This window comes from Rana temporaria, chromosome 5 (genome assembly GCF_905171775.1).
Source record: "Rana temporaria chromosome 5, aRanTem1.1, whole genome shotgun sequence".
NCBI classification, from domain to species: Eukaryota; Metazoa; Chordata; class Amphibia; order Anura; family Ranidae; genus Rana; species Rana temporaria.
Genome location: NC_053493.1, coordinates 265,897,870 through 265,917,686, shown reverse-complemented (window position 1 = coordinate 265,917,686; position 19,817 = coordinate 265,897,870). Strand labels below are relative to the sequence as shown.

Below are 19,817 nucleotides of genomic sequence, written 5' to 3'. Positions count from 1 at the left end.
GCCTGTCCTTGACCAACTTGTACATCAGAGGAACCCACAGCTGAAGAAGGAATGCAGTGCATAGAGTTAATGGACACTAGTTACTGTACATATTCTTGGCCTGGGTGTCACAAGCATAGCTTGCCTGCTTTTATTGGGTTGTGTATATCCAGCCTCAGAGTAGATTAGGTTTCACATAGATATACTGTGGGTAGCCGAGGCCATTATGATGGTTTGTTTAAAATTCAACACGTGTGTTTTCTATAACTTCTCAAACAAATGAGCGCAACTTCTGCTTTGAGTGTAAAGTCAGGAAAAAGGTCTAGCCAAGATTTGAATAAATAGCCATTTGTATTCTGACTAAAACTGAAGCGATTTAGAAACGCTTGAGTCCCCCTCTGTTAACCCAGCCATCCGTCCTTTTCAAGCATATTGTACACTTTGTATTAGTCTGCAGCACATGTTGTGTGAACATTGACTTGGTGTACTACTCACTGTTTTCAGGCCTTTCACACGGTATCATTGGGATGCGGGGCAACGTCCTCCGATCCGGTGTGAAGGTGGCATTAGGCAGTACTTTTATTACCCAGGCAACGGGAAATTCAACTTCTGCCTCGGATTGACAAATTACTTTTTAAAACGACAAAAATGAAGGGTTTATAACTTCACCTCAAATAGTACATGTGTTTTTTTATTTATTTAGTTTTTTAGTATAAAGAGCCGGGTGTTGTGGAGTTGTTTGTATTTAAGTATATGTAAAACCAGAATGCATTGCTTTATTTAAATTCTAGGTCTCTTTCACTCTGGAAATCAAGAAATTAAGGTGTTAATTGGGGACCAACGCATTACCACTGATTTTCTATATACTTTAGGATGCAGGAAACTGGACAAAAATTGGACCTGAGGCAATTTCAAAAATATGCTGCAGGGCACAGTTTGTTATATAGGATTTATATGGTACCAACAGTTTGTATAGTGATTTTTACAATACAAAGGGAGACCGTATCATTACAATACAATTTCCAAATGTAGCACTACCCCCGTAGGAGCTGCTGGTTTAGATTTTGGGTTTCTGCACGTTACCTCTTAGTTCGTTGTCTATGGGAAGAAAGTCTGTAGAAATTGCAATGTCCACACAAGATGTAAACCCTTCAAATGTAGGTTTTATTTTTGCTGCATAAAACTTGTGAAGGAAGTATAGAGAGAAGGGGGAAGGTTCAGGTACGCGGTACAGAATGCACGATAGTATTCAAAGTTCCAGTATTCACCACTCACTCCTGAGTGGGTATTGCTCACCCGGATAGACCCCTCTCACATGGCCTAGCAGCCGAAATGATGCACGGACAGTATAGAAACAGTCTCTGCCACAGACCGTCTGAGAGCACCGGATGTATAGTCAGGAATCCTCTGCCACAGGATTTCAGTCCCAAACTTCCTGCCTTACAGCAAAAGAGCCTTTAAGCCGAACCGGCGGACTGTAAGACAAATATTCATATTCATTGCATAGTGGATCCCTTTCCTTAACGAGGTCACCAGGCCTATACTGAGACATCAGCTTGCCTCGCTTGTCTCCTCCAGGGCAGGTCCTCCCCCGGTTTCCTTCGCTAAGAAGCTTCCTCCTCTTGGATGGACAGCTTGGGATCTTTTGTAGAACCACAGGCCCCAGCCAGCATAGCTGGGCCTACCTGATAGGCATACAGCCTCTGACCAACGTAGTCCCGGTGGCTGGAGTCACACACACCCACCTTATGCCAGGAGGGCCACGAGGCGAAGGACCCCGAAAAACGGCGTCTGCCCCTTAAGTATCCCTTCCCAGCATGTATAGCGGGGCACCACTCCCACTGGGCTGCTACTGAGAAGGGTCACTCAACACACTATGGTTCGCACGAGTTCCAACTGGGACTGAGGTGGTAACACCACCTACAGGCAACAAGGGAAAACTACTACCGAGCACAACCACAGCCAGAACAGAGGTGAATTTACATAGAGTTTGTGAAGTCTGAGCCCAACTATGGCTTAGACGCCCCCTAAATTTATAGCAGCGCCCTTGTCATTGGGAGCCCGGCGCTACACAAACAAGAGGGTTAGGATGGCCCTGCTCGTGAGAGCTTACAATCTAATAGATGTGAACAGGCTCTCAAGGGTAGACTGGGTAAGGGGGCGATTTCCCCCCGGGCTACTCTGATGCCCCTTTTTAAAAAGGCCGCAGACATGCCTAAAGGCTTCCTGATGAAGAGGAGTAAAAAGTCCCTGCTGGTGTCCAAGTGTGGGATGAGGACAGAGCACAGGCCACCATGGTATATGTATGCCCTGTGGGAGCAGAGGCTGGCTCCCCTACCCCACCAAAGGCTCTCCTCCCCAGGCCAACCCCGACCTAGCCACTCGGCTCTCCCCTGCAGCTGCTGGCCAGTTGGGAACCTGGAGTCATTACAGCAGGCGCTGTCCAGTTTGACCCAACCAGTGAGCAGATGGTACCTGGACTGGAGCTTCATCCTGGGATGGGGGTCAGAAGGAGGCTCTAAAGAGGGAGAGCGGGAGGGGACCAAATGGCTGCACCGTGGGCCTCTGGGCTGTACAACGTTGCCGGCCAGCCCCTGCTCAATGTATAACATTGCCTTTGACGCATGCATTTTAGCATGTTCCGACATGCGCATTAAAACACGTGTGTGACTGGAGCCTTGGGTTTAAAAGTGGCAGCTCTCATTGTGGATTAACAGTAGGAAAGGCACCAGGACATTCACATGATTTGCAGATCTGTGCCATTCTTGTAGATGCTCTGTTCCTTGTCATCGACCATTGCTCCTGTACTGCTTACGGAATCGGCCCCACTACGCATACAAGTTAAAAATAGCAATAGTGAAGAGGAGTGAGACTCTACTGTATGTGTGTCTCCAAATGTAAGCCTCCTTTGAAAGTGCATACATATTTCAGCATGTCCTAAATGATGACCTATGTGACCGATCTGAGCTGTGCGTGTTTGTGTGCATATATACATTAAGGTACAGTGAACGTCTTCCCGATTGCACAGGGCCATTGAGTGGCGACATTAAATATAAATGGATGTCTGTGCACTTGTTTTTGTAACGTGAGCTGAGTGATGTCATTCTGCACTGTGCCTTGGGATCGGGGGTTAAATTGTCTCTTGAAGATGTCTGCGAGTTACTTGTGCCGATGTTGGAAAATGAGTCTCTTTGTCTGCGACTTAGAGTAACACAAAACTTGATGTGGGCCGCTGCACAAAACCTGATGTGGGCTGCTGCATGCTGCTTCCCTTTGCTTGTTCTGGTTGCTAAGCAGTCGTCTGGAATCTATAGCACTTACAAACTCCTGAGAGAACCCAAGGCATTGAGGATTTGTAAGCATCCCTTCCCACAAAGCACAAGTGTAATTTGACATGCAAATGTATTAAGTACTTAGGCTAACATCACAAGAAGGGGGAGACATGTCTTTATAAAACCAGCTCAGTTCACAGCCTGCCGGGTTGGATTTACCTAAAAATTCGGCAGGGACCACTGTGCTACATGATGCTTGTACAGAAAATGGCTCATACCAACACCTTTTCCTTGTAATATGTTGCTTATTTGCATTCCTTTTTGTCTTCAACTATCTATGACATAACTCCACATTTGTATTGGTAATTAAAATAGCATTGTTAAAAATCAGGCTTGCGGTAAACCAGCCCATTTTCACATTGTCACGTGCAGTAATAGAAACCGACAAAGCTTGCAGTGTTGAATTTAGACACCATGGTGCAGTATTCAACTTTTAATTTTTTTTTATTTATTTTTTTACAGTTTATTGGGCAAGACAGTTGAGCAGATTTCTTTACAATGGTTTGGCAGCTGCTCTTGGTGGTGGTGCATCTTTGCGTGCCTCATGAGAGCAGTTTCTGACCACCTTGCTGTGAATGGCACAGCTAATACAGTAGTGCAGTTTCACATAAAGCTTAGGCAGTGCATATGAATCGGAAAAAAACTAGCATCAGACATATCCCTGACAGCTGCAGCCTCAACTATGTTTCTGATCACAAACTTCTTGATAGTGTTGTCCTTTGGGGCACAGTTGGTGCATCAGATAGGCTGGGCATGCCCATGTCACAGCTCGCTTTGACACAGCTTGTCTCCCTTTGTATTGTATTGTAAAATCACTATACAAACTGTTAGTACCATATAAATCCTATATAACAAACTGTGCCCTGCAGCATATTTTTGAAATTGCCTCAATCACTGTCTTCTGGAGTCCCCAGCGGCTCTCGCAGCTCCTCCCCGCATAAGATGACCCCCCTAGAAGAAGTGCTCTCCCCGGGGGAGTTACCTTGCGGGCGCGCTCCTGAGTCCAGCATTTGCGTCCATAGGCACGAATGCCGGACTTGGCCCCGGCGACCCCGTCATTGAATTTGATTGGCGGGAGCCAAGAGCCGGGACCACATGGAGAGAGGGAGAGTGCGTCACCGCTGAGAGAAATGCAGGGATCAGGTAAGTAAGACAGGGGCATGATTAAGCACTAGCAAGAGTGCGAAACTAGTCAGCTGTCCTGGTTTATGGTTGTGGTGATTATGCATGTTCCTGCTTGAAAATAAAAGACAACTTTTTTGAAAAGTTATTTCGGAGTGCGGCTGTCCATCTCCTTCCTCCTATTGCTACTGCTACGTGCATTGCCAGCACCTTGGTAATCTGACCGTCCCTGATTGTCTATAGGGCTCACCTGGAGCGGTGAAAATCATCTTCTTAAGTAAGACGGGGGGGCTGGGGGGGCTGCCAGGTGTTTTTTCACCCTCATGCATAGGATGCATGAGGTGAAAAAACACAAGGGTTTGCAACCCCTTTAATCTGGCAATGTTAGGCAGCTAATAAGAGAAGGACCCAGCGGTGCATTATCAGGGGCTCACTTCTAGGAAAAACTTAGCCCCCAATAACGCAAAGATGTTGGCATGGGACCAAGCATTTGACAGGTTACAGCAGGATAACACTGGGCATACGAGTATGTTGCTTGAGCATAACCCAGGTAAAAAGTAAAAGGGGGTAAAATGCAGAGGGTGAAGTTCTTTCCTGTACTAGAGAATTGACTCTTCCTGAAGTAATCATGTTCAAACGCATGTACCTTCTAAGTGCTTAAAAAAATAACTTCTGGACAGTAAAAAAACTTGAGCTAGCATATACTGTATATACTCGAGGTATAAGCCGACCCGAATATAAGCAGAGGCACTTAATTTTACCACAAAAAAAATGGGGGAAAACGTATTGACTCGAGTATAAGCCTAGGGTGTCCATGTGCATGCCTCGCTGTATCCGTGGCTCGCTGTGTCCATGACTAGACTTCCGTTTAACATGGGAGTATATAGAAGGGGGTGCCCCCGGCCCTGGGTCGCCCCAGGACAACAAACTTTACTTGTAGAGGATGAGTGGGGCTACATGGGTGCCACGTTTGGGGTCCAGGGGACCGCCGGCCGGTACCGGGTCCCCAAAGTCCAGGAGATCGGGCGCAAAAAGGTGACTCGAGTATAAGCCGAGGGGGCATTTTCAGCACAAAAAAAGTGCTGAAAATTCGGCTTATACTCGAGTATATATGGTACTTGTTTTTCTTTATCTGCAATTAACTTTTATTCTGTCCACACATTTGCCATCACTGGAAATGGTTGCAAATTCATGATCAAGAATCTGATGGCAACAAGCCCTTTTAGTCTGACTCTGAGATGAGTACACTTGGACCGCGCAGAGTTGTAATAACTTCCTTATTAATCACAATGTACATTTTAGAACTTTTGGTTTCCTTGTTTCATGGCCCGAATTCTGCCTGTATTTTCCATCACACCCACAAAAGCCTTTTCTTTATCTTTGGTGTAGCTAAGAAAAATTCTTTGTGCTTGGTGAATGAAAGCATCAATTTTCTTTGGAGATTTTGCTCTAATCGGGCCGAGTTAATTTAACAGATTAACAAAAAATATTGAAAAGCTCGCCAGTCCTAATATATTCTTTCTAACTTCTGATAGACAGAATCAGACATGCAAGAGATCCTCAGACCATTTCCCATGGCTCTGGACTATGGAGGCTATTCATGGAGCCCCTTTTGTAAATTCAGCATTAATTGCCACCCAACTCAATGGTTGTTAAAGCTGGATCAGGTTGCATTATCCTGAATAGACCTCGTTGAATCATTGCAAAAATCTCCAAAATACATTTTGTAGCTACTTGCTGATGTCTCCTTGTGTAATTCAAGCACGGTATTCATTCCATACATTGCTTTAGTTGGTTCATGTACATCCAAACGAAAAGACTTCAGCTGTTTCTATAGCCAACCAATGTTTGTATTACGATACTGGTGTGTATATTAAAGTGCTAAGTTATTCCCTTAATTTAAATGTAAGAATGATTGGTATGTTCAATGTCATAGAGCACATTTTCCATAAAACAATATCCACAATACCAAATTCCTTTCTGCACACGCCCATCAAATGCTATGCCATTCCATAGACTGCATGCCAACAACAATTTTTGTTTAACAGCTGTTACTGACATCTAAAGTTTTTTTAATCGTCGTGTTCAGCAATGGATCATTGAAATCAGTTTGCAAGACAACTGCATTTTGGGATCCTTTCGCTTGAAGCTCTGCAGACGTGTAATCGGATGCCGCTAAACGTTTTGCGCTTGCTGCATTATTTGTGCCCTGCAAGAAAATGCCACGGCAGATTGCACTTCAATACACTGAATAATTTATAGGTAGCACTATCAAAACAATGGCACAGTGGTAGCTTTAATGCCTGCCTAATTATGGAACGAACGAGGGCGCATTATCTGGCATTTTCCACCGAATTAACAAAACAAGATAGCTCAGAGAAAAAAAAAAATCCTGGGCCTCTGTGTAGCAGACATGATCTCAGTATAATTTAATGTGCCCGAAGATCAGGGGTGAGAATGGACAGGATGTTTGTTTAAAACTATTGAGAGCTTTTCATGGATTTAGGGACGCATTAGTGTGTGGAACGCTTGATGCCTTTTGGTGTCATAATGAAATACAGATAACATGCAGTCCCATCCCACTGACAAGCCCATCCTTTCTCCATTTACAAAGATAGGAGGGTTACATTAATCAGCAATGCCATACACTGCTCCAACATATAGTATGTTAAAGCTGGGAGTTTATTGACTTGTCAACCACATTAAGGTCTCATTCATACCAGTATTCTGCGGTAACACTTTGTTACCAGTGCTATAATCGTATTGAGCTGTGGTGTGATACATTGTGAATAGCAGTCCCAACACGCCTTCCAAATGTGCCTGCATGCATTGTGGTGGGCTACAATACAAAAAGTATTGCAGGCTTGTTGTATTGTCTTAGGCCCATTCAAATGAATTGGCTGCTTTTAGCTGAACTCTGGCGAACTGACAAAAATCCTCTTCTAGTGGGGCTCCCCTTGCACTTTAAGGCCTCATGCACACTGGACGTTTTTACAGCTACTGTTTTTGTCAGTAGATGTGTTTTTTTTTTTTTTTTTTGTGTTTTTTTTTTCTACAGTCATTTAAACTCTCCATCATGTTATCCTATGTGTCCATGCACACATAGGGCTGGATTCACAAAGAGTTACGCCGGCGTATCAGTAGATACGCTGACGTAACTCGGAATCTAAGCCATCGTAAGTTTAAGTGTATGCTCAAACTGAGATACACTTAAACCTAGCTAAGATACGACAGCCTGCGCCGTCGTATCTTAGGGTGCAATTTTTCCGCTGGCCGCTAGGTGGCGCTTCCATTGATTTTGGCGTATAATATGTAAATGACTAGATACTCCGATTCACGAACGTATGCTTGCCCGTCGCAGTAAAGATACGCCGTTTCCGTAAGAGGTACGCCGGCGTAAAGATAAAGCTGCCCCCTAGATGGCGTAGCCAATGTTAAGTATGGCCGTCGTTCCTGCGTCGAAATTTGAAAATTTTACGTTGTTTGCGCAAGTCGTCTGTGAATGGGGCTGGACGTAATTTACATTCACGTCGAAACCAATACGTCCTTGCGGCGTACTTTGGAGCAATGCACACTGGGATATGTACACAGACGGCGCATGCGCCGTTCGTAAAAAACGTCAATCGCGTCGGGTCACCAATCATTTACATAAAACACGCCCCCCTCATCCTCATTTGAATTTGGCGTGCTTACGCCGGCCCCATTTACGCTACGCCGCCGTAAGTTAGGAGGCAAGTGCTTTGTGAATACAGCACTTGCCTCTCTGATTTAAGGCGGCGTAGCGTAAATACGATACGCTACCGTAAAAATGCGCCGATCTACGTGAATCCAGCCCATAGGCTGTTATCGGCAGTTTTGGGCAGTGGCGTTTTTGAGCAGTTAAATAAAAAAAAAAACAACTAGTGGGTTCTGAGAGACTTTTTTCAGCTGTAAAAATGCTCTAATGCTGAAACTTTCAAAACTGACGTTCACCAGCGTTTTTTTTTTTGTTTTTGATCCATTGAAAAAGAAAAAAAATTCTTAAAAAATAAAATGCTAACGTGGAAAAACGCTAAAAAACGATATTGCAAAAACGTTGGAAAAAAATCTGAAAAACTCACTGTAAAGCTACTGGCAGTTTTATAACATTATTTTAACGTCCAGTGTGTGAGGCCTGAAGGTTAAATGGCTGTTTGTCTAGGGCGGGAATATGCAATTAGCGGACCTCCAGCTGTTGCAGAACTACAAATCCCATGAGGCATAGCAAGACTCTCACAGCCACTAGCATGACACCCAGAGGCATGGTGGGATTTGTAGTTTTGCAACATCTGGAGGTTCGCTGGTCCCTGGTCTAGGGTATCAGGAAAAAGGGACTTTTCACTTACCCGATCCCTTGCTCCCACTGGCTGTTTCTTCCCATGAACCATTCCCCCAAAGCCTCTTCTCTTTGGTGCGGTGGCAGCTGTGATGTCACCATGTACATTGTCGTAAGTGAGAACACTGAAGACCTGCCCACAACCTGGAGCATCAGAGTGAAGAGGTGAACATGGCTGCCTGGGAGAGATACGGTCAGTAAAACTGTAATTTCCTGGGACCATAGGCAAATTTCCTGGGACCATAGGCAAAAACAATCATGTAACCTTTGCAGTTTGGGTGAAGGCCAACTGTAAGGGTGTATATTTTTTTTTTTTTTTTTTAGTTCTCCATAGTTCAGCCTTACAGTCATGCATGTTCAATGCACAGCAATGGTTCTGTGTGGTATGAATGATCCCTGACAAGATACCGATTACTCCTTGCTCAGACTTACGACCAGCTCTCCCGACCCGGGCTATGCACTGTACATCATTGTATTGTACAGAATTTTTGTAGTTTTAATATTTTTGTGTTTTGTAACTTATGCACATTGAAACGTTGTTAGCTTTGTGTTTTTTTTTTTTTTTTTTTTTTTTTTCAGAATACAGTACAGTAGTTAAGAATGCTTGAAATATTGATTACTTGTGGCTTCTCGTTTAACGACCAATTCATTTAACAACCTGGTCACTGGAACGGAACGTGGGCGTGAGGCGAGCCTGTACTGTAAAAGTTATTTAAATGAATGAAACAATGCCAGGTGATTGAGCAGTAATGTGTGCCTATTTAAGCATTGCATTTTACTATATGAACAATTCTTGGTGCCAACAGCTGTGTGTTTAACCACTTCCCGCGTGGACTATAGCAGAATGAAGGCTGGGCAGTGGTTGTTATCTTGACTAGGCATCGGATAACGTCAAGCAGGATAACAGCTGCTGCGCGCATCATGGCGATGTGTGTCAGTCTGACACACCGCTACACCAATCTCGGTAAAGAGCCTTTGACTGAGGCTCTTTACCATGTGATCAGCTGTGTCCAATCATGGCTGATCACGATGTAAACAGGAAGAGCCATTGATCAGTTTTCCTCACTCGCATATGACAGACGTGAGTAGAGGAGAGCCGATCGGCTGCTCTCCTGACACGGGGGGGGTCTGTGCCGATCAGTGCACCCCCCCCCCCCACGGATGCCCGCCCAGGACCACCAGGTTGCTGCCAGGACCACCAGGGATGGCCATCACACTGGACCAAGGAAATGCCAATCTGTGCCATCAGTAGTGCCTCCTATCAATGCTCATCAGTGCTGAATATCAGTACCGCCTTAGTGCCCATCAGTAAAAAAGAAAACGTACTTATTAACAACATTTTATAACAGAAACAAACTTAAAAAAAAAAAAAATGTCTGTCTTTTTTTTTTTGTTTAGCAAAAAATAAAAAACGCAGTATAGAAGTCAATGCAGGTCGCCCCGAGCCGCCCCTGAAGTCGTTCAGGAACCTTTTTCTAAGTCGGAGTTACTTGCGTAGCTCCTATTAGAACGGTTCCATTGCATTGAATGGGACGCCTGTCGTGTCGCCCCAGTGTGAACCGGGTCTAAATGGGCAGCTCTGTTTTTCAGGTCTAGATAGAATTAGATGAGTAATTTATTACTTTTCTTTTCAGTCCTGCTAAATCAATATAAAATGACCTCTGAACCCAACTGCTTTTAGGATAACTTTGATTTTTTTTTGTATTTTTTTTCAAACATCCTGCCTCCTTATCTCTATGTATATTATGTGAATACTTTAGGGGCATATTTATATGTGATGGGGCCTCATAGAAAAGGGGCGCTTTTACAAGTTTGCTCTTGAATTGCCTAGCACATTTACCCCTAAACATCTCTCTCCCTTACCTTGTATTACTGACACTAAGGAGCCAAAGTTGACATGAGTTTTCCATTAGCTGCCACTTTCCCTCTACACATAAAGGAACATCTGCAGGGAATGACCTCATCACATATAATGGTTTACACTCCTGGTCACATTCATGATTACTCATAATGGCTTATTTAATAGAGGGATGTTATCCTAAAATTCAGCTTTAAAGGGCCCTTTAAAATGTGGGCATTTTAATAAATTGGCTCATGCAGAAGAGATAACCTGTATGGAGAAACATATTAAAGTATTATTTATAACTTTAATGTTTCCGTAACCCTATTTAAGAAATAACCAACAGGCATTTTATCACCTCTTGTCTGCAATGCTAGATGCCAAAACAATGGTGCCTGAATGTCAAATATCTCATTTATGTACAGGTGTGGGTATATTTACATATGTAATAGTTCATAGCTGTAGCGCCCTGCTCCCAAAGATGGGGGCGCTATTTCAAATTTAAAGGATGTCTGGGCTAATAGTTGGGCCCAGACCTGTTGATTAATGTACAAATTTGCCTCTGTTCTGGCTATGGTACTGCCTGGTAGTATTTTCCCTTGTTGCCTGTGGGTGGCGTTACCTCTTTAGGCCCATGTTGGAACGCAGGTGTACCATGGTGTGTTGGGTGTCCCTCCTCGGCAGCAGTGCAGTAGGAGTGGTGACCCCACTGTGCATGATGGGAGGGGATACTTAAGGGACGTTTTTCGGGGGTCCTTTGCCTCGTGGCCCTCCTGGCGCGAGGTGGGTATGCGACGTGAATTCAGTCTCGGGACCACGTGGGTCTGAGGTTGTGTTCCTGTCTAGTAGGCCTAGATTGTTCTGGCTGAGGCCTACACTTTGAAGGTGATCCTGTGCTGTCTGTCCTGTGGGAAGAAGCCACTCAATGAAGTAAGCCAGGGGAGGACCTGTCCCGGAAAGGACCGAGCGGAAGGCTGGTACTTTGGGAGAGGACTGGTAACTTATTGAAGGATGCACCGTAGTCTACAACACCTTGCAGTCCGCCGGGTTGGCTTAAAGCCTCTTTGGCTGTAAGGCAGGAAGTTCGGGACCTTAAATCCTGTGGCAGAGGATTCCTGACCATCCATTCTGTGTTCTCAGACGGTCTGTGGCAGAAACCGTTTCTATACTGTCCGTGCACCATTCCGGCTGCTAGGCCATGTGAGAGGGGCCTATCCAGGTGAGCAATACCCACTCAGGAGAAGTCCTGGGAGGCAACAGGTAGTAGATGTTGGAAGGGTAACGCATCTGTTAAAATCTCAATGATGGTCGTTCACACCTGTGCGTTGCGATTCCTCTCCGAATGCGATGGGGGGGGGGGTCTTGTGCGAGTTTAGAGTGTTGCGTTGCGAATTTAGTCTCCATAGACATGAATGTAAATCGTTCTGGAATCGCATTTGATGATTCACATATGTGTGAATTCCACCACACTATTCTCCACAAAAACCAGCAAGTACACTGGAAGTTAACACTTTTTTTTTTTTTTTTACACATTCTGATTCCATTGGCAATAGACATTAAAGCGGAGTTCCAGACATTTTTATGTTTATTAAAAGTCAGCAGCTACTCAAAGTGTAGCTGCTGGCTTTTAATAAACAGACACATACCTGCTCCACTGACCAGCAACGCGTCCGCCCGGAGCATCGCTCCTCTCCCCCCCCCCCCCCCCCCCCCCCCCCCCCTGCCGGCACTTCCATTCAGACCGCAGGCACCCGGCCGTGACAGCTTTCAGTTTCACAGCTGGGCAATCACTGCGCATGCGCGAGCCACGCTGCGCTCTAGGAGTGGACAGGCGATCGCCTACAGGGAGGGGCCGCCTAAGGTAATATAAAGAGTCGCCTATGCGGTCCCTGGGCGGAAGGAGGAAGTGGGACAGGAAGTCCCACTCCTAAAAAAGCCCCCCCCCCCCCCCCAAAAAAAATACATGCAAAACGTGGCATGTAAGATGGCGAGGAGTGGTTTTAAGCGGAAGTTCCACTTCGCATTCAAATTGCGGTAAAAACGTGTTAAATTCGCACCTCAGAATGGACTGAAAAAACTGAACAAATTCACAGCGCAGCAGTGTGAACCGGCACTAACTGTCCATCCTTTGCACATCATCGGTAAGGGTTGTGAATGGTAGCGATGGAAAGTCCTGATGCATGCTGATTATGGACCTGCTCACTGTACTATACTATGGACACACTCTGCGTTGTGTGCTTCGCCGCCGCTAATCCTCGTAACAGAGCTTCATATCCCCTCCCTTGACATATGGGAGCTCTTAGCTTAGTAGTCAGTAAAGCTCGTTCTTGAACTAAAACAAAGAGGAGATGTTGCATGTGGCAACCAGTCTCTTTCCTTAGAAACGGTCTCTTTGCGTCCAATCATACAGGGCTCTTCTGCATCCTGCCCCTGTGTTTATGTAGACTCTGCATGTAGTCAGACTTGCTGAAAGAAAGAACTGAAATCAGTTAAAACATATAGTCATCACTATGTGACATAATGCCTGATTAGTCTGGCCCGTTGAAATTGAGGCCTGGTGAATGATGCCCCTGTGTAAAGACTGTTTGAACTTACACTTATGCCGCGTACACACGACCGTTTTTTCATGACGAGAAAAATTAAATTTTTTAAATTGGTCGTGAAAAACGGTCGTGTGTATGCTCCGGAGCATTTTTCTTGACGAGAAAAATGGCAGATTTTTTTTTTTTTAGAACCTGCTCTATTTTTTCTCGTCATCTTTCACGTCGTGAAAAACGGTCATGTGTACGCTTTAACGAGGGGGAATATAACGTGCATGCTCAGAAGCAAGTTATGAGATGGGGAAATTGGCAAAAGCAGCCCAATGGGTGGCGCCAATCGGATGGAACTTCCTGTTTTATAGTGCCGTCATACGTGTTGTACGTCACCGCGCTTTGCTCAAGCATTTTTTCCACGAACGTGTGTATGCAAGGCAGGCTTGAGAGGAATCGCGTTGAGAAAAACGTCGTTTTTTTTCCATGACATGAATAACGGTCATGTGTACGTGGCATTCATGTTTTGTCATTTTTAGGCTGCATTCACACTACAATGCGGCGTATTTTACCGCGAATTGCCGCGACAAATTGCGGTGTTTTGTTCCGCCATTTGCCGCGATAAAACGCAGTAAAATACGCCGCGGTAACATACACAGGAGGGGTGATCAACATTGTCGGCTATGGCCGAACGCCGAAAGCCGCCTGAAAAAAAGGTCCGGGACTTGTTTTGGGCTTCAGGCGTTTCGGCGTTCAGCGTGGAGATGTGAACCATCTCCATAGCCGACAATGTAAACTCACCCCTCCAGCGTATCAGGGGCTGCTGCGGCGTCGCGCTTCAGGCGTATATACGCCTAGGTGTGAATGGGCACTTTAGTATGTACTCTGGGATAAGTGGTTCTATAAAATCTCAATGGCGTTGTGGATTAACGAATAATCTGAAATATTCTTCCGGATTGGTAACGCACCCGAAGACGAGTGATCTCACCAAAACTATGCGGCCTTGATTGCTTTATTGAGCATTGGCCTCTTTTGATTTTGTTTTGGTTTTATTGGCTCTAACTAAAAATGAGGGAAAAATGGTTTTGCGCCAACATCGCATGCATGTTTTGTGTCAACTTGGTAGCACACCGATCATTTTCCAAAATTTTGGAAGTCAAGGGCACGCCTCACCGGGTGACGCATCATTTTAATAACTGACATAGTGACCATAAACAGCTGTAAAGAATCTGGTCTCAAGTGCTCGACATCAAAAATAGATGCGCGCTTGAAAACGTGACGGGGTAGTACAACTTTAAACAGCAAGCAGCTGCATGTAAGTGAGACTCTGAAAGTTCTCTGAGTACAGATGACACCGGATTCAGGCTGAGATCCAGCCCCCCTCTCTTTCCCCCTCCTTTCTCTCTCTCCCTTTCTCTCTGTGAACATAGTAGCTGCTGCTAGCAGTGTGGCTTATACCAGCTAGTGACTGAAGACAAGCTGCTGACTGATCTCTTTTTTTGGCACTGAAGCCCGAGCATGTTGGAAGTATAATCAGATACAATGGCTCCAGAGCGGTAGGAATGAAGCTTTGTTGATGAGTGCAAAACTACACATCTAAACAGTGGTATCAACCCTTTCCCAACGCCCTGAAGGTAAGGAGATACCCGCTGACTTGTGAAAATGTGTCCTAGTCAGACACTCTGTACAAGGCTGTGGTTACCCTTTTGTTTGTAGCGTCAAATGTATGTGATTGCTATTGTCATAGGGAGTGCTTGTGTCCCTGATGCTGATTTCATAAGGGAAGATATGTTGGGTGTGTTGAGGTCAGAAATTGCTGCTGGAGCAGAGGAAGCACATGATTTGTTCAGCAAGTTGATTTGTGGTACCCTGGAGGAAATCAAAGCATCACCTCCCAATCTTCTTCACGTTCAACACTGATACTGAGCGATTATATATATATATATATATATATATATATATATATATATATATATATATATATATATATATATATATATATATATATATATATATATATATATATATATATATATACACATACATACATACATACATACATACATACATACATACATACATACATACATACATACATACATACATACATACATACATACATACATACACACACACACACACACACACACACACACACACACACACACACACACACAGTAAAACCTTGGATTGCAAGCATAATTCGTTCCAGAAACATGCTTGTAATCCAAAGCACTTGTATATCAAAGCATTTTTTTTACAGGGTATAAAAGAAGAGAGGCACCTCTAAGTGTAGCAATAAGTTGCTAAATGTTGTACCTTCATTAACCACTTGCTAACTGGGCACATATACCCCCTTCCTGCCCAGGCGAAATTTCAGCTTTCGGCACTGTCACGCTTTGAATGACAATTGCGCGGTCGTGCGACGTGGCTCCCAAACAAAATTGACGTCCTTTTTTCCAAAAAATAGCGCTTTCTTTTGGTGGTATTTGATCGCGTCTGCGGTTCTTATTTTTTGCACTATAAACAAAAAAAGAATGACAATTTTGAAAAAAACACTATTTTTTTTTTACTTTTGCTGTAATAAATATCCCAATTTTTTATTTATTTTTTAAACATTTTTTTTTATTCAGTTTAGGCCGATGCGTATTTTTCTACATATATTTTTTTTTAAAAATTGCAATACGCGTATAGTGATTGGTTTGCGCAAAAGTTATAGCGGCTACAAAATAGGGGATAGAGTTCTGACTATTTATTTATTTTTTTACTAGTAATGGCAGTTATCTCCTATTTATTTATTTATTTATTTTTATTTATTAATTTTTTGGTCAGGATTTCGATATTGCAGCGGACACGTTTTCACACATTTTTGGGACCATTCCTATTTATACAGCGAACAGTGCTATAAATATGCACAGATTACTCAGATTACTGTATAAATGTGACTGGCAGGGAAGACGTTAACACTACGGGGTAAGGAAGGGGTTAAATGTGTACCCTGGGAGTGATTCTTACTGTGGGGGAAGGGGACTGATTGGGGGAGGTGACCGATCTGTGTCCCTATGTACAAGGGACACGGCATCAGTCTCCTCTCCCTGACAGGACGTGGATCTCTGTGTTTACACACAGAGATCCACTTCCCTGCTCTGTCACTGCCGACGGTGCCGGCGGTGTGCCCCCCAGTGGCCGGAGGACCTGAGGCCGTGAAAAGACGGCCTCCTGGCATTGTAGAGCCGCCTTGTGGCAGTATTTTTTCAATAGCCCGGGTCTGAAGTAGTTAAATGTAACCATATTGCTACACTTGGAGGCTCCTCCTCTTCTTCTTTTTTTTTTTTTTTTTTTTATACTCAGTTGTGACATGAGACTACTGTTATATCAAGACATCGCTTGTATTCCAAGGCAAACTGTATTAAAACATTTTGCTTGTCTTGCAAAGCGCTCTCAAACCAAGTTACTCTCAAACTAAGGTTTTACTGTGTGTGTGTATGTGTATATGTGTATATATATATATGTGTATGTGTGTATATGTATATGTATATGTATGTATATATGTATATGTATGTATATATATATATATATATATATATATATATATATATATATAATTACGGTAATCTGTCCATCTCTATTATTTTGTTATGGCGATTATAAGAGAGCTATGTGCCCTAACGCGGTGTGTGTATATCTAAGAGATAAGATTGTGGTCTTGAAATAAAGTCTCTATATAAAAGTTTGTTGTTTTTTTAGTATAATCCTGGTATGGCAATCCAAGATGGCAATCACCATTATTTTCTGCAATTGCCTTTTAATATGTTCGCACATGCCTGACGCGTAAAGTTTTGCTGCCGTGACGTATGTTATTATAAGGGCCATGGATAGCTGGCGCCAAGGATTTCATGATGTACATTCTTTCATCAGGCCACATATACATTTGTTGTGTTCATATGCAGGTTTATTGTATTGTACTATTAACATGTCACATTGCAAGCCTGGGAAGTGTTTCTGCAAATCTATATACACGTTTTTAATTCTAGCAGTTGACATCTAAAGGATTTCCATTCTGTCCATCTGTATAAACATGCTGTTGACATGATGACTTGCGGCAGAACGGTATCTGAGCGCCACAAGCTGAAAACACTATTGGGCCTCTTTCACACTAGTGAACTGATCTGGGCTGCCTGTCAGTTTTGCAGGCGGATCTGATCGGGCTCTCCAGTCTCCTCTATATAGAGTGGCGCGGGTCGATAGACATGTATGCGTTGACACCCGCCGAAATCCAATCCGCAAAAAACGACGTCTGGCTGATCGAAAAGGCATTGGGCTGTAAACGGACAGGCGGTTCGCTTATATCAGACTACCCATAGAGGAGAGCAGGCTGTGTTTTTCTTCATGGGTGGACCAGACACGGACCAGCCATCTGCCTGTCGGCTGAGATCATCGGACAGATTCCCTCATGTTTTTTCACCTTAATGCATCCTACTCATTAAGGTAAAAAACTTCTGGCAGTCGCCAGCCCCCCCCCCCCCCCCCCATTTTAATTACCTGAGCCCTGAATTTCCCTCAGCCGGTTCCTTGATTGGATAGATTGATGGCAGCACAGCCATTGGCTGTGCTGCCATCTGCTACTGTCAGTCAAATCCAATGACTCAGGCGCAGGGGGGCAAGGCCAAGTCGGCATTTGTGTCTATGAACGCAAATCAAACCTACCCATCCAAAAATGTCTCGTTCTTTATTTTGTTGAGAAATCAGTTTGAAAACCCCCCCTCCCTCCCCCTTGCATTTCTAGTAATGCCCTTTTGATTGGTGGCAGGTGATTCCTATGCATTTACTCCCTGGAATACATCTGCCCTTAGCTCAGGCATGCATGCAGGAGAGCGTGCTTAGCTGAAAAAAAACCTCCTCCAGATGAAAGAAAAAATAAATACCCATGAAGACTAGAGGTCGACCGATATAAGTTTTTCTCTGGCCGATGCCGATATTTCGAAATTTGGGCGGCCGATGCAGATTTTTGCGGCCAATATTTTAGGCCAATTTTTTTTTTTTTTTGTGGCACTGGATGGCACTAATTGGCACTGGAAGATGGCACTAGCAGAAAGCACTTATTGGCACTGGCAGGTTGCACTGGATGGCACTGAAAGATGGTACTAGCAGATGGCACTGATTGGCAGGTGGCACTTATTGGCACTGGCAGGTGGCACTGGCAGATGGCAGGTGGCACTAACAGGTGACACTGGCAAGTGGCACTGGTTGGCACTGACTGGCAGGTGGCACTAATTGCCATTGGTGGGTGGCAATAGTTAGCACTGGTTGGCATTGGCAGGTGGCACTAATTGGCACTGGTAGGTGGCATTGGCAGGTGGCACTAATTGGCACTGGATGGTAGCACTGGTATTGCCACTGGCAGATGGCACTGGATGGCAAGTGGCACTAATTGCACTGGCAGGTGGCACTGGTGCAAAAAAATAATAATGGTGTCACCCCCCTCAGTACAGACCCCCTCTCCCTCCAGTATAGACCCCCCCCCCCCCTGCTACAGACATCAAAGAGCGGTGTGTGTCCCACGAGCGCGGGCCCCTTCTCTTCTGTGGGCGTAAACAGAGATGAGGGCGGCCGCGCTGGGTGTACCAAGATGGCCGCGGCTCCGGAGCTAGGCCGAAGCCGCGGTCTTTCCCAAAGCTGTGACTGTGTCACAGCATCAGGCCGAAGCCGCGGCTTTTCCTAGCTCTGTATCCGTGGCACCGCTAGCGGCCATGTAAAATATCGGCCTAATTTGGATAAAAATCGGCCGATTTCTCCAAAACGGACAAATATCGGCCAATATATATCGGTCGACCAATTCCATATTTATGTATTTATTCAAATGCATGTGTTTAATTCTGTGTTTTTAGATCTGATTGCTGCTGATCTCCTGTAGCTATTGTCTACATGTATACGCTGCAGTGATGGCTTCATGACATTTCTATGTGGGTGACAACAGATAACTTGTGACAGGTTATACAAAGGGCCAAAGCAAGGAGCTGCGGATCCAAAAACATTCAATTGCGGTTTTACGTTGTCTTGCTGAAAGAATATCAATATTATCCAACTCATTTTGGGGCTTCAAGTGGTATCCCCTTTTTTAGGCCTGCAAAATTATTATTATTAACAAGAAATTGATAGAAAAATGGTTGTAAAAAGGTTTGCCACTAAAACACAAATTAAGTGACAAATGTTATCCTGTTACAACCATATATGTAGCAATCGTGCACCTGTTTTGTAACCCTGTACATGAGGGATACTTTTTTTTTTTTTTTTAAAACCTCTCGAACCCGTTGGCTGTTTTACATTGTCTTGCTGAACAAACACAAATATTAAAAGTTCTGTTTTGTTTTTTTTGTATACGTAACTTCCAACCTTGAGGTCCCCCCCCCCCCCATGTATAGGAGCGATCTGGTTGCGTTCCCCCCCCATGTATAGGAGCAATCTGGTTGCGTCCCCCCCCCCCCATGTATAGGAGCGATCTGGTTGCGTCCCCCCCCCCCCCCCCCCATGTATAGGAGCGATCTGGTTGCATTCCCCCCCATGTATAGGAGCAATCTGGTTGCATTCCCCCCCATGTATAGGAGCAATCTGGTTGCATTCCCCCCCATGTATAGGAGCAATCTGGTTGCATTCCCCCC

At 44.4% G+C, this 19,817-nt stretch overlaps 1 protein-coding gene across 4 annotated transcripts in view; it reads left to right on the top strand.

Moving 5' to 3' along the window:
• The window catches only part of RIPOR2 (RHO family interacting cell polarization regulator 2), a 231,532-nt gene that overhangs the window by 13,641 nt on the left and 198,074 nt on the right, over window positions 1-19,817 (top strand). The window contains exon 1 of one of the 4 annotated variants that reach the window (XM_040353812.1): window positions 14,489-14,792. The exons of the other annotated variants lie outside the window; for them this stretch is intronic. The gene's annotated coding sequence lies outside the window, so the exon portion shown is untranslated. Of the gene's footprint in view, window positions 1-14,488; window positions 14,793-19,817 lie in introns of those variants that run through there. 4 annotated transcript variants of the gene reach the window in all.